Below are 15,204 nucleotides of genomic sequence, written 5' to 3' on the forward strand. Positions count from 1 at the left end.
TCAAGCCTACCTATCCTATTCCTAATACTTGACCACTTTCAGAAAAGGTCATGCCAAAACTTCCATTCTTATGGGTTACTATTATACCCCTTTCATATATCTTCTATTTTATAATTAATCAATATAATAAATATTTTTGCAATGGAAAATGGTTTTGTTTTGGTTACATATAAAACAACATTGCATACAGATTATTTTACCAATCTCTCTCTTCTCTTTTTCCACATTCAGTTTTGCTAAAAAATATGGTTCGGTCAAAAATCTGAGAAGTTTTGGAAGTAAAGGGAAAAAGAAAACAAAGCTAACCTATCTACTCTAACCAGCCCAGCCATTACCTGTTGACCGAGCGAGGAGTCCTCTGTTTTCCTCCAGCACGTGAACAAGGATGAGGAAAGCGTGAGCATCTCCTTCCCTTTCCTTTTCCCTTTCTCCTCAATTGAACCAGAGCAAAACCCTAGGCTCCCTCTTCCCCTTGTGCCGCCGCTGCCTCCTCTGCTCCTCCAAGCGCCCAGCCAGAACCACATCCGAGAGCCACCAAAAGTTTCGCCGGAGAAGACCAAGACCGCGCCGTCGAACCAAACCGCTGCGTCGCCGTCCGAGCACGGGGATGGAGCCGCCGTGGCGCCCTCTCCCTCCTCGCTGAACCGGAGCTGGAGCTGCTCGAGAACGTCGCCGCCGCCAAGACGTACCTGGAGCGCCGCCGTGCACGCCGACGACCTCCGCTTCGCCCCGCTGTCGTCTCCATCCTCCCCAACCTTCTCCCTTGACGTGGTGAGCCTCCTCCTGAGTTCCATGTTGTTCCCCGTTCTTCTCTTTCACTTTCTCGGACTGACGCCGTCGTCCGTGTTCGATTCCGCTGTTCGCCGCTGCAGCTCGCCGTGTGTGCTGCCAGAGCCTCAACAGCGTCATCTTGGTCGGGCTTCGTCTGGTTTCTTTCAAAGGGCTGAGCCCCTCTTCAGTCATCAGTTAATCTAGCAGTTCGCCTGTTCCATCTGCACCTAAGGTGAGGCTTAAGTTCGTTCGTTGTACCAGCACGCAAGGCATCCTTTTTCTGTACGTACTGAATCAGGTTCAGTTAGCTGCTGTCGTTTATTCAGTTAGCCTTTAGTTAGTTTTACCCTGCTGTTACCCTGTAGTACCTAATCGTGCTGCAGCTCCACTTTGCTGGTGTCGCTGTTTTGGTTATCTCAGTATTACAGATGTTCAGTCTTTTCTACTTCCAAGCAGCCAAACTTCAGATCCCACGAACGCTGTCCAGTTTCGTTGACACTTCTTTTACCTGTAAACTGTAGCTATGGCTGTAGTTTTTCCTCCAAGTTATCTGTAGCTTTCAACCCAAACACCAGACCAATTGGTCTGTGCTTGGTCGATCCAGCTACTCCTGGGATTGCTTCCCATCTCTCTGTTTCAAGTATAAAAACATCACTTCGTTTTACTCTTTTGTTCTCTGTTTTGGTCAACCGTGTGTAGTTTCAGTTAAGACTGTTAATAAGTTCAGTTAACATGGCTGTAACAATTCCTGATATCTTTCCTGTAGCTTTTCAAAACCATCGAGCCACCACACTGACTAGTGCCTTGCACCAACCTGGAGACCCATCTTCTGATACGTTTGCTCTGTTTTGAAAGAATCAAATTGGTGCTAAATATAAATGCTTTTCTTAAGTATTAAAACTTGCAAATAGCATATCTCCACTTCTATAACTCTGTTTGCAACAAACTTTATATTAGTTTGTATTGGAAAAATGCAAGGTATCCAAATATTAACTTGTCATGCATCATTGGCATCATCCATGCATCGTCCTAATTAAAAATGCAATTAGAACTAAATGTTATGTGAGGGTTACTTTCTTATTTTCTTGTTGTTTGCAAGTGCCCCACTTAAAATTGCTATGCATGAAACCTATTGCACATCATGCATCATATTGTGCATTGCATTTCCTTTATTGATTGTGTACTCTCTCTCTGTATGTGTTCTTGGTTTTTCTCGTTAGACGCCGGTATCGAGGAGTACGGCGAGAGTACGACTACTACCACGAGGAGGATCGTGCCGGGTTCTCTTCTTCGACTTGACGAGCGAGCACTTTTCCCTGCTACCTATTTTCTGCTTTTGCCTCTTTACCTTACTGCTATCCTGGTGTGCCGTTCTTGTTACGTATCCTATCGCATGTCACCTATTGCAAGCCATAGACCCATACATATGTCCTACAGATATTGTTTGGTTACAGGGTCAGCCATGCGAGTCGTAGGCTTGCTTAGTACCGTTGTTATATGTTGTTACTATTATCGTTATCGCCACTGTTATCTAGTTGGGTTATATCTGTTGGGGGGTTCCGAGATACATGGTTATGGTTATATCTGTTCGATAAGATCACACCTTACTTATTCATGCTAATAATAAAATTGTTAAGTAGAGGCATCGGTGGGTCAGCTGATTTTTCGTTTTGAACACGGCTCACTTGTGTCCACTAATATCTTAGGATCCGGAGTTCTTGTTATCTGATCCAAGACTGAGCGCACTAACCATACGTGGGGTTCGAGTGGGGCCTCCTCGACCAATTCCTGAACTGTTTCCATTGTCCAAGTGCCACAATTAGTTTTGGTGTGTTTACTCTTTTATCGCGTGCATGCCAGCATGTTACTTCTTTACTTTGGGAAGCCCTTGGGTGCCTTGTATCCCTTGTTTCTGGTATGCACGTATAGGTTGCGGCTGCGCGTTTATCGCATGCTTGAAGCGGGTCATTCGCCCCGGTGTGTGTTTTGACCCTCGGAAGCCGTTCTCGCAAACTGACTAGGTCCAGTCTCGGAGACTCGGCCGAACTCAGTAACGGGTTTAACTTAGTTAGGTGGCTCTTGGACTTGGTATGTGGTGAAGGGAGAGGTAGTGTCGTGACACTCGCTTTGATCCGGTAGGGTTGATCGAGCGTATGAGACCGGTGAGTGCACCCTGCGAGGGTTACAATCTTTTCGAAAAGCCGTGTCCGCGGTTATGGACGACTTGGAGAAGTGTTACTTGATCATAGACAACTTTCACCCTTTATCCGCTAATTAACTTGCGTAGTAATTAGCGAACTGTAATAAAAGCTGGTTAAAGCCGTAAACCGTGTGAGTGCCTTTGCATCTTCTTCCTATAGCATGTAGAAGGGGGAATGCATCGGATGAGTTATGTATGCAGAGTTTTAGAACTGCTAGATGCACGCTCTCTTATCTATATCTTGTACACGGAAAGTTGAGAGTGTCTCTATATGTTATAGTGCAAGCTTTGCTGCCGCTAAACCCACCATATAGCCGGCGAGCGCAGCCAATATTCTAAGTCTCGCTGGGTACGCGCCTTGGTACTCACCCTCGCTTTTCCTCTCTTTTCAGCAACCAGTTGGCCCGATGTTTGCAGGTACGGCGGGTTTTGAGTATCCACCTGGACACTACTTTGTGGACTACGGCGGGGACGACTACGTCGAGTAGAGAGGACGCTCCTAAGGCGGCGACTCGGGGCTTGCTGGATATGGATCCGCTCGCTTTATTTATGGACTCTTAGTCCCATTTGCATCTTGTACGTACTCGGACGTATATTCGCTTCCGCATGATGTATTGATGTATTGTTGGGACATGTGTCCTACGAGTGTTATTTGCTATCTTGCTCTATGAGCGTTGCTATATACTTATTTAACTCTTTTGTGTCGTAGAGTTAATGTTGTGATATCATACGTGATGCTATGCCCTTGTAACACTGTGCACCGTGCGTGTTTCATATCGAGTGCACGGGAAGGCGAGACACCTAGGCCTGGATGCGTGTACGCGAGGGGCACTAGTTCCGCGTCCGTATTCCTACTCCTAGGGTCAACAGCTTGGTACTCCGACACGGATACGTATTCACGAGGGGTACTAGTTCCGTGATGCGTATCTAACTTCGGGGGCCGACAGACTTGGTATCAGAGCATGGACTGCCTTTTAGGAGCCCTTGCAGCGGACGTAGTCGTGTCTAGAACTAATACTTTAGTAGCTATATAGGAAAACTTTATGCGCGAGAGTAGGAATTCTTTTTTTTACTTCTTACCCCACCCACCCACCCTCTGGTAAGGAAGTGTAACGAATTTTACTCTCCTCTTACCTAAATTTCATCTAGGATTTCACGTCTTCGGGCTTCCGTAGTACCATAGATTGTTGTGTGGTTTTGTGTTGAGAAAAATGTTGCTTCGATCCAATTCCTTTGTTACTTCATCAGTCATGTTTCCGTTGAAACTCTTTTCTAGCTTGTTGGCATAATCATGTTAACTGGTTGTTGTTTCCGGTGCTAATATCGAGTTCTTTTCTTCTACGGAGTTGTTCCTATCAAGTTCATGTTTGTGTTGTTCACCTTCCAATAAACATAACTTGGGTCGTGTTGACACTTGCCAATGTTAAAATTTCAGCATAGCTACATACCACTGTCTTGCGAGATTTGTGAAGTATTGTTTTGCTATCGTTCTAATCTTCAATATGTTATGGCTAGCTCTTGTGTACTTGAATTCTTGTACCTTGATGATATCTATGTCATATTCATGTTTCTATATTCCAAGTCGCCATTCTTCTAATGTACTTATGTTGGATTTTTATCCTACTTGTACTAATTTGCAATCTTGATGTTTGTCATCAGGATGCCTCCAAGGCGCGCACCTCCGCCTCCTCCACCTCCACCTCTGGAAATTGGGCAAGCTCTGCTGAATGTGACTCAGATTCTAGCGCAGTTGGCCCAGAACCAGGCGCAAAACAATGAAGGGAATGGCCGGGTCACTATCAGAGAGTTCCTTAATCTCAACCCGCGCACCTTCGACACTCCTCTGAAGCCACTAGATGCAGATGATTGGCTGCGTGAGATGAACCGCACCCTCAACACTGCGCGTGTAGCCCCAGCAGACAGAGTTTCCTTTGTGACCTTCCTCTTGAGAGGTGAGTCTGCTGCGTGGTGGGACAGCTACCTGGAGAGGAGAGATCCAGATGTTGAGACTGGTTGGGATGAGTTCCAGGCGCTTTTCAGGCGTCATCACATTCGTGATGGTGCCATGGACAAGATGCGCGAGGAGTTTCGTAGGCTCACACAGGCTGATATGGATGTGGAAACCTACAGCAGAGCCTTCACCAACCTTGCTCGCTATGCAGGTGATGAGATCTCCACCGATGAGAGGAAGCAAGACAAGTTTCGCAGAGGCCTCAACCCTACAGTCAAGTTCGCTATCAACTCCGATCAAGTGCGAAACTTCGATGAGCTTGTTGATACGGACTATCAAGGTCGAGGCTCGGTAGACAAGAGTTTGAGCGATCAAGGAAGCACTCTCGTGACAATGGCTCTTCTTCGACACCGGCTATGCCACCTCGGAAGCGCGAGTTTGGTTTCCGACACCTTGCTCCACCGGCTCCACGGTCTTTCCACTCGAGACCGCTCGGGTTTGCTCCCCGCCCACCCACCCCTCGGTTGCTCACAGGCCAGCACAGTTTCAGCACAGGCCAGCTTTCGCTCCTCAGCAGCACGGAGGTTTTGTTCAGCAGCAGAGGCTAGCTTTTGGTCCTCCTCAGAGACAGTTTGCTCCCCGTCTTTCTTCCGTGACTTGCTACTCTTGTGGTCAGCCTGGACACACTTCCCGTACTTGTTCTCAGAGGCAGCAACTTCCACCACCACCACCTCGTCCTTCCTCGACCCAGACAATGGTGCGTGCTCCTTCTACAGGCAAGGCTTTCAACTATAACAATAAGCCTAGATCTGCCACTGTCAACAACATCACCGCAGAGGAAGCTGAGAAGGCATCAGACGTTGTGCTTGGTACCTTACTTGTGAACTCTTTTCCTGCTAAAGTTTTGTTTGATACTGGTGCATCACATTCTTTCATGTCAGAAAAGTTTGCTCAAATGCAAAGTTTGCCTCTTGAACCTTTGGAAAACGGTCTCACAGTTAAATCCCCTGGAGCGCACATGAAAGCTTCGGAGATAAGCGTTGGCAACCAAATTCTTATCGGAGGCTATGTCTTTCATGCTTCACTCATAATTCTTTGCAGTTCTGGCATTGATGTGATCCTTGGCATGAATTGGTTGAAAGCTAACAAGGCAAAGATTGATTGTGCCACAAAGTCTGTCACTCTTGTTCATCCTTCCGCCGAGATAGTCTATTCTCCAACTTCTTCAACAGTGCAAGTGTTCTCTATTGAAGCAAATCCTCTACCTTCAATTGAAGATGTTCCGGTGGTTTGTGACTTCCCCGATGTCTTTCCAAATGAGCTTCCAGGAATGCCACCTGACAGAGCTGTTGAGTTTGTCATTGAGCTAGAACTCGGTACGACTCCTATCTCCAAGAGGCCTTACAAGATGGGTCCAAATGAGTTAGCTGAACTCAAGAAACAACTTGATGAGTTGGAAAAGCTTGGTTTCATTCAACCTAGCACTTCCCCGTGGGGTTGCCCCACCATCTTTGTCAAGAAGAAGGATAAAACTGATCGCTTGGTGGTTGACTACCGCCCTCTGAATGAGAAGACGATCAAGAATAAATATCCTCTTCCTCGCATCATTGATCTCTTCGACCAACTTGCGGGTGCCGTTGTGTTCTCTAAGATGGACTTGAGAAGCGGCTATCACCAAATAAAAATCCGCAAGGAGGATATTCCAAAAACAGCTTTCACCACTCGCTATGGCTTGTATGAGTACACAGTCATGTCCTTTGGCCTCACTAATGCTCCAGCAACGTTCTCTCGCCTCATGAACTCGGTCTTCATGGAGTATCTTGACAAGTTTGTGGTGGTCTACCTTGATGATATTCTTGTCTATTCCAAGTCTAATGAAGAACATGAAGAGCATCTTCGCCTCGTCCTCACCAAGCTCCGCGAGCATCGCCTTTATGCCAAGTTCTCCAAGTGCGAGTTTTGGCTTCCAGAAGTCGTCTATCTTGGGCATGTCATTTCCGCAAAAGGCATAGCCGTCAATCTGAAAGCTTGATCAAGGCAATTGTTGAATGGCTTCCTCCAAAGAATGTCAAGCAAGTGAGAAGCTTCCTCGGCTTGGCTAGTTATTGCCGCCGCTTTGTTGAGAACTTCTCCAAAATTGCCAAGCCTCTCACGGATCTTCTGAAGAAAGACAAGAAGTTCCTTTGGACTCCGATGTGTCAAGAAAGCTTTGAACTCCTGAAACAGAAACTCACTTCAACTCCAGTTCTTGTTGCTCCAGATACTTCCAAGCCTTTCCAGATATTCTGTGATGCCTCTCTTCAAGGATTGGGTGCAGTTCTCATGCAAGAACGTCAAGTTGTGGCGTATGCTTCTCGTCAGTTGCGCAAGCATGAGTTGAACTATCCCACTCATGATCTTGAGCTTGCAGCGGTTATACATGCTTTGACAACTTGGCGTCCCTATTTGTTGGGCAACCGTTGTGAAATCTTCACTGACCACAAAAGTCTCAAATACATCTTCACTCAACCAAACTTGAATATGCGTCAAACGAGATGGATGGAGACCATCAAAGACTTTGACTTGTCTATCTCCTACACTCCTGGCAAAGCAAATGTGATGGCTGATGCGCTGAGTCGCAAGGAGTATTGCAATAATCTCATGGTTAAAGAAGCACAACCTCTTCTTCATGAAGAATTCCAGAAGTTGAATCTTCAAATCGTTCCCCAAGGTTTTGTTGCAACCTTGGTAGTTGAGCCTACACTTGAAGAAAAGATAAGAAAGGCACAGTTGGGTGATGCCTTAATCGAGAAAATCAAGGAGAATATGCATCAATCAAAGTACAAGGCTTTCTCTCTTGATGATCAAGGCACTCGTGTTCTTTGAAGGGCGCATGGTCGTTCCTAAAGTCGAAAGCTTGCGAGCGTTGATAATGAAAGAAGCTCATGATACTCCCTTGTCTATCCATCCTGGAAGCACCAAAATGTATCACGATCTAAGGTCAACATTCTGGTGGACAAGAATGAAGCGCGAGATAGCAAAGTATGTCTCCGAATGTGATGTTTGCCGCCGAGTCAAAGCTGAATGTAAAAGACCGGCCGGTGTTCTCCAACCCTTGAAAGTTCCGGAGTGGAAATGGGATAAAGTCGAGATGGACTTCGTCACTGGCCTTCCAAAGTCCCGCAAGGGCAATGATGCAATCTTCGTTGTGATTGACCGCCTCTCTAAGGTTGCTCACTTCCTTCCTGTCAAAGAGACAATCTCTGCTAGTCAGTTGGCTGAGCTCTACACCACTAGAATTGTCTCTCTTCATGGTGTTCCCTTGGAAATAAGCTCTGATCGTGGAAGCATCTTCACTTCTAGATTTTGGGCAAGCTTTCAGAAAGCTATGGGAACAACTCTTCTGTTCAGCACGGCTTATCACCCTCAAACTAGTGGACAAGTTGAAAGGGTAAATCAAATCCTTGAAGATATGCTTCGTGCTTGTGTGATCTCCTTTGGCATGAAATGGGAAGAATGTCTTCCATATGCTTGAGTTCTCCTACAACAACGGCTATCAATCCGAGTCTTGGCATGGCACCATTTGAAGTTCGAGTATGGTCGCAAGTGCGAACGCCTCTAAACCGGTCGGGTCCTGGTGAAAGGAAACTCTTTGGTCCCGACATTGTCAAAGAAGTCGAAGAACAAGTCGAATCATTCGTGACAATCCGAAGATAGCTCGGCCTCGTGAGAAAAGCTATTATGATAGCAAGCACCGTGATATGGTATATAAGCCTGATGATCTGGCTTACCTCCGTGTGACTCCCATGAGGGGTACACATCGCTTCGGTATCAAGGGCAAGTTGGCTCCAAGATACATTGGTCCTTTCAAGGTTCTTGCAAGGCGTGGTCAAGTTTCCTACTTGTTAGAGCTTCCACCAAATCTCTCCAAAGTGCACGATGTGTTCCACGTGTCACAGCTCAAACAATGTTTCAAAGATCCAGGCCGTGCAGTTGACCACGAGTCTATTGACCTTCAAGAGGATCTTTCCTATCGTGAGCATCCAGTGCGCATTCTTGATGAAGCTGAAAGGAAGACGAGGAACAATTCTGTCAAGTTTCTCAAGGTCCTTTGGTCTAATCATTCCGAGAAAGAAGCAACTTGGGAACGCGAAGATCTTCTCAGATCCGAGTATCCCGCTCTCTTCACATCTCCTTAGGAATCTCGGGCGCGATTCCTTCAAGGGGGGGCGAGTTGTAACATCCCAAGTGAGCTACCCTTTTAGTTTTGCAAGTTTGTGCATCATATTGCATTCATGCATCTCATCATGTCATTTTTGGGTCTTATAAAAACTGCATTTGGTTTTATTTTACCTTTCATCTTTTGTGTGTTGTTTTCTATCTCTCTTGTTTTACCTCTTATCTCACTTGAGATGTTCCAACCTTCAAGCCTACCTATCCTATTCCTAATACTTGACCACTTTCAGAAAAGGTCATGCCAAAACTTCCATTCTTATGGGTTACTATTATACCCCTTTCATATATCTTCTATTTTATAATTAATCAATATAATAAATATTTTTGCAATGGAAAATGGTTTTGTTTTGGTTACATATAAAACAACATTGCATACAGATTATTTTACCAATCTCTCTCTTCTCTTTTTCCACATTCAGTTTTGCTAAAAAATATGGTTCGGTCAAAAATCTGAGAAGTTTTGGAAGTAAAGGGGAAAAAGAAAACAAAGCTAACCTATCTACTCTAACCAGCCCAGCCATTACCTGTTGACCGAGCGAGGAGTCCTCTGTTTTCCTCCAGCACGTGAACAAGGATGAGGAAAGCGTGAGCATCTCCTTCCCTTTCCTTTTCCCTTTCTCCTCAATTGAACCAGAGCAAAACCCTAGGCTCCCTCTTCCCCTTGTGCCGCCGCTGCCTCCTCTCGCTCCTCCAAGCGCCCAGCCAGAACCACATCCGAGAGCCACCAAAAGTTTCGCCGGAGAAGACCAAGACCGCGCCGTCGAACCAAACCGCTGCGTCGCCGTCCGAGCACGGGGATGGAGCCGCCGTGGCGCCCTCTCCCTCCTCGCTGAACCGGAGCTGGAGCTGCTCGAGAACGTCGCCGCCGCCAAGACGTACCTGGAGCGCCGCCGTGCACGCCGACGACCTCCGCTTCGCCCCGCTGTCGTCTCCATCCTCCCCAACCTTCTCCCTTGACGTGGTGAGCCTCCTCCTGAGTTCCATGTTGTTCCCCGTTCTTCTCTTTCACTTTCTCGGACTGACGCCGTCGTCCGTGTTCGATTCCGCTGTTCGCCGCTGCAGCTCGCCGTGTGTGCTGCCAGAGCCTCAACAGCGTCATCTTGGTCGGGCTTCGTCTGGTTTCTTTCAAAGGGCTGAGCCCCTCTTCAGTCATCAGTTAATCTAGCAGTTCGCCTGTTCCATCTGCACCTAAGGTGAGGCTTAAGTTCGTTCGTTGTACCAGCACGCAAGGCATCCTTTTTCTGTACGTACTGAATCAGGTTCAGTTAGCTGCTGTCGTTTATTCAGTTAGCCTTTAGTTAGTTTTACCCTGCTGTTACCCTGTAGTACCTAATCGTGCTGCAGCTCCACTTTGCTGGTGTCGCTGTTTTGGTTATCTCAGTATTACAGATGTTCAGTCTTTTCTACTTCCAAGCAGCCAAACTTCAGATCCCACGAACGCTGTCCAGTTTCGTTGACACTTCTTTTACCTGTAAACTGTAGCTATGGCTGTAGTTTTTCCTCCAAGTTATCTGTAGCTTTCAACCCAAACACCAGACCAATTGGTCTGTGCTTGGTCGATCCAGCTACTCCTGGGATTGCTTCCCATCTCTCTGTTTCAAGTATAAAAACATCACTTCGTTTTACTCTTTTGTTCTCTGTTTTGGTCAACCGTGTGTAGTTTCAGTTAAGACTGTTAATAAGTTCAGTTAACATGGCTGTAACAATTCCTGATATCTTTCCTGTAGCTTTTCAAAACCATCGAGCCACCACACTGACTAGTGCCTTGCACCAACCTGGAGACCCATCTTCTGATACGTTTGCTCTGTTTTGAAAGAATCAAATTGGTGCTAAATATAAATGCTTTTCTTAAGTATTAAAACTTGCAAATAGCATATCTCCACTTCTATAACTCTGTTTGCAACAAACTTTATATTAGTTTGTATTGGAAAAATGCAAGGTATCCAAATATTAACTTGTCATGCATCATTGGCATCATCCATGCATCGTCCTAATTAAAAATGCAATTAGAACTAAATGTTATGTGAGGGTTACTTTCTTATTTTCTTGTTGTTTGCAAGTGCCCCACTTAAAATTGCTATGCATGAAACCTATTGCACATCATGCATCATATTGTGCATTGCATTTCCTTTATTGATTGTGTACTCTCTCTTGTATGTGTTCTTGGTTTTTCTCGTTAGACGCCGGTATCGAGGAGTACGGCGAGGAGTACGACTACTACCCTGAGGAGGATCGTGCCGGGTTCTCTTCTTCTGACTTGACAGGCGAGCACTTTTCCCTGCTACCTATTTTCTGCTTTTGCCTCTTTACCTTACTGCTATCCTGGTGTGCCGTTCTTGTTACGTATCCTATCGCATGTCACCTATTGCAAGCCATAGACCCATACATATGTCCTACGGATATTGTTTGGTTACGGGGTCGACCATGCGAGTCGTAGGCTTGCTTAGTACCGTTGTTATATGTTGTTACTATTATCGTTATCGCCATCGTTATCTAGTTGGGTTATATCTCGTTGGGGGTTCCGAGATACATGGTTATGGTTATATCTCGTTCGATAAGATCACACCTTACTTATTCATGCTAATAATAAAATTGTTAAGTAGAGGCATCGGTGGGTCAGCTGATTTTTCGTTTTGAACACGGCTCACTTGTGTCCACTAATATCTTAGGATCCGGAGTTCTTGTTATCTGATCCAAGACTGAGCGCACTAACCATACGTGGGGTTCAGTGGGGCCTCCTCGACCAATTCCTGAACTGTTTCCATTGTCCAAGTGCCACAATTAGTTTTGGTGTGTTTACTCTTTTATCGCGTGCATGCCAGCATGTTACTTCTTTACTTTGGGAAGCCCTTGGGTGCCTTGTATCCCTTGTTTCTGGTATGCACGTATAGGTTGCGGCCTGCGCGTTTATCGCATGCTGAAGCGGGTCATTCGCCCCAGTGTGTGTTTTGACCCTCGGAAGCCGTTCTCGCAAACAGCTAGGTCCGTCTCGGAGACTCGGCCGAACTCCGTAACGGGTTTAACTTAGTTAGGTGGCTCTTGGACTTGGTATGTGGTGAAGGGAGAGGTAGTGTCGTGACACTCTGCTTTGATCCAGTAGGGTTGATCGAGCGTATGAGACCGATGAGTGCACCCCTGCAGGTTACAATCTTTTCGAAAAGCCGTGTCCGCGGTTATGGACGACTTGGAGAAGTGTTACTTGATCATAGACAACTTTCACCCTTTATCTGCTAATTAACTTGCGTAGTAATTAGCAGAACTGTAATAAAAACTGGTTAAAACTGTAAACCGTGTGAGTGCCTTTGCATCTTCTTCCTATAGCATGTAGAAGGGGGAATGCATCGGATGAGTTATGTATGCAGAGTTTTAGAACTGCTAGATGCACGCTCTCTTATCTATATCTTGTACACGGAAAGTTGAGAGTGTCTCTATATGTTATAGTGCAAGCTTTGCTGCCGCTAAACCCACCATATAGCCGGCGAGCGCAGCCAATATTCTAAGTCTCGCTGGGTACGCGCCTTGGTACTCACCCTCGCTTTTCCTCTCTTTTCCGGCAACCGTTGGCCCGATGTTTGCAGGTACGGCAGGTTTTGAGTATCCACCTGGACACTACTTTGTGGACTACGCTGAGGACGACTACGTCGAGTAGAGAGGACGCTCCTAAGGCGACAGCACGGGGCTTGCTGGATATGGATCCGCCTGCTTTATTTATGGACTCTTAGTCCCATTTGCATCTTGTCTGTACTCAGACGTATATTCGCTTCCGCATGATGTATTGATGTATTGTTGGGACATGTGTCCTCTGAGTGTTATTTGCTATCTTGCTCTATGAGCGTTGCTATATACTTATTTAACTCTTTTGTGTCGTAGAGTTAATGTTGTGATATCATCTGTGATGCTATGCCCTTGTAACCTGTGCACCGTGCGTGTTTCATATCGAGTGCACAGGAAGGCGAGACACCTAGGCCTGGATGCGTGTACGCGAGGGGCACTAGTTCCGCGTCTGTATTCCTACTCCTAGGGTCAACAGCTTGGTACTCCGACACGGATACGTATTCACGAGGGGTACTAGTTCCGTGATGCGTATCTAACTTCGGGGGCCGACATTGAAGACGCAAGGCGTCCCAATCCTCCAACTATTGGGGCACTAACGATATTCGCATATCCATGAAGTGATCGTCCTTAGTATGCACCGTTGCTAAAGACTCGTCGTTTCGAATACTAAGGTATAGATTCTACGTGTGCATACAACGGGTGCAAGCCAGGTTTGCACATGCGAATACTGAGGTTAAACTTTACGAGCCTAGCATGTACAGACATGGTCTCGGAAAAGTCGTCATGATATGATGGATAAAGTTATGAGTGAAATTTTTCATCATATTACAAAGTTACTAATAGTGAAATCTGAAACACTTGTCATATGATGATCAACTTCAAAGTAAGAACCTCAAGGTTATTGGTATTTGACCAAAAAAACTAGAAGTTATTGAAGGTGAAGTGTTTTCTGAGAATGAGGAAAGCTAAAAGAGAAACTACAAAAGATATTTTGGCAGAAAGAAAGAAAATACTAGAAGGTCTAGCTCAGATGTATATAAATGATATACATGTTATGGATATATTCTTTGTTTTGGTCACATAATAAAATTCTTGGGTATTCGTACCACATTGGTTGGTATGAGATGTCATACAATACAACGCAATACAAGAATATGATGGCCTAAGTGACTAATAAATAATATGGTAATAATGCACGTCTGGAACATAATAAAGTGCTATCATGTTTGTCGTTGGTATTATTCTACCTAGCCCTTAGAATTTATAATGAAGAACTTAATAATTGTTATTTTGCTCTGGTCAAATGAAAACAATGAGTTGTTCAAATTATGACATTACTCCATGTACGATGAATAAGTTATTATAAATCTTAATGGTGAAACACACACACATAATACTGACGCTAAAATGCCATAAGGCAAATGATTTGAATTCCACTTATTTGTGGAACCGCCATTTAGGTCATGTTAGAAAGGAACGCATGAAGGAACTCCATGCAAATGGATTTTTGGAGTCATTTGATTTTTGAATCGTTTGGCGCTTGCAAATCTTTTTTAAAGAGAATGACTAAAATACCGTTCATAGGCCAAGAGTTGAACGGGCAACTAACTTAGTGAAAACATACATGATGATATATGTGGTTCACTGGGCATAGTTGTGTGCGGGAGATTCTTCTACTTTATGAAAACTTCCAACATTGAATTGAGTATATATATGTGGATATATTCGATAAGGAAGAAGTTTGAAACATTTGAATGGATTCAAATAGATTTTAGCATGAAGTGGAAATCATCGTAATAGAAAAGTCAAATATCTATGATTTGATCATTGGGAAAATATTTGAATTACGAGTTTTAGCAAACATCTAAGAGAATTATGAAATTGTTCTACAACTCACATTTCTAAGAGTATCATAGTGATGATATAGTATCCGAGAGATGTATACAAACCTTGTTGGGTTAATGATGAGATAAAAATAAAATGATGCCATTATATTTTTGTGGATTATGCTTAAGTGACTACCGCTTTTACACTAAATAGAGCATCATCATGATCCGTTGAAATGACACCATACAAGTTATGGCATGGGTATAAACCCTAATAGTCTTCTCTTTAAATTTTGGTCTAAGAGTTTACAACCAAAATCGGATGAATGTCTTTGTTGGTTATCCCAAAGTATTGATTGGGAATTCTTTCCACTATGGATACAAAGACAAAAGTGTTTGTCAATGTTTCTTATTTATTTCCAAGAAATTGTTTCTAGCGAAGTATTTGAGTGGGAGGACAATAGAACTTGATAAAGGTTTATGAACCTGAGCATAATGATCAGAGTAGCGCAGCATCGGAATTGGTTCCGGAAGCGGCCACGACAATCATGGCTCTCATGACTACAAAGTGCATGGAGATCAAAGTACACATTGAACCTTGTAGGTATGGTTTACTTTGTGATCAAATAAATGATTTGTGGACAAAGGATTGATTTTAAACAATGATAAACCAACTACAAACAAAG

The 15,204-nt window shown here is 44.7% G+C and overlaps 2 long non-coding RNA genes across 2 annotated transcripts; both read left to right on the top strand.

Annotated features, from left to right (window-relative positions):
- The first annotated feature begins 356 nt into the window (after positions 1-356).
- Positions 357-2,018, top strand: LOC124669281. Its single transcript, XR_006992102.1, has 3 exons — positions 357-771; positions 873-1,003; positions 1,992-2,018. It is a non-coding gene; the product is annotated as an uncharacterized LOC124669281 (long non-coding RNA).
- A 7,815-nt stretch (positions 2,019-9,833) lies between these two features.
- Positions 9,834-11,401, top strand: LOC124677580. The gene is made up of 3 exons (XR_006994111.1): positions 9,834-10,098; positions 10,200-10,330; positions 11,318-11,401. It is a non-coding gene; the product is annotated as an uncharacterized LOC124677580 (long non-coding RNA).
- The last annotated feature ends 3,803 nt before the right edge of the window (positions 11,402-15,204 follow it).

Source organism: Lolium rigidum, chromosome 7 (assembly GCF_022539505.1).
Source record: "Lolium rigidum isolate FL_2022 chromosome 7, APGP_CSIRO_Lrig_0.1, whole genome shotgun sequence".
Classification (NCBI taxonomy): domain Eukaryota; kingdom Viridiplantae; phylum Streptophyta; class Magnoliopsida; order Poales; family Poaceae; genus Lolium; species Lolium rigidum.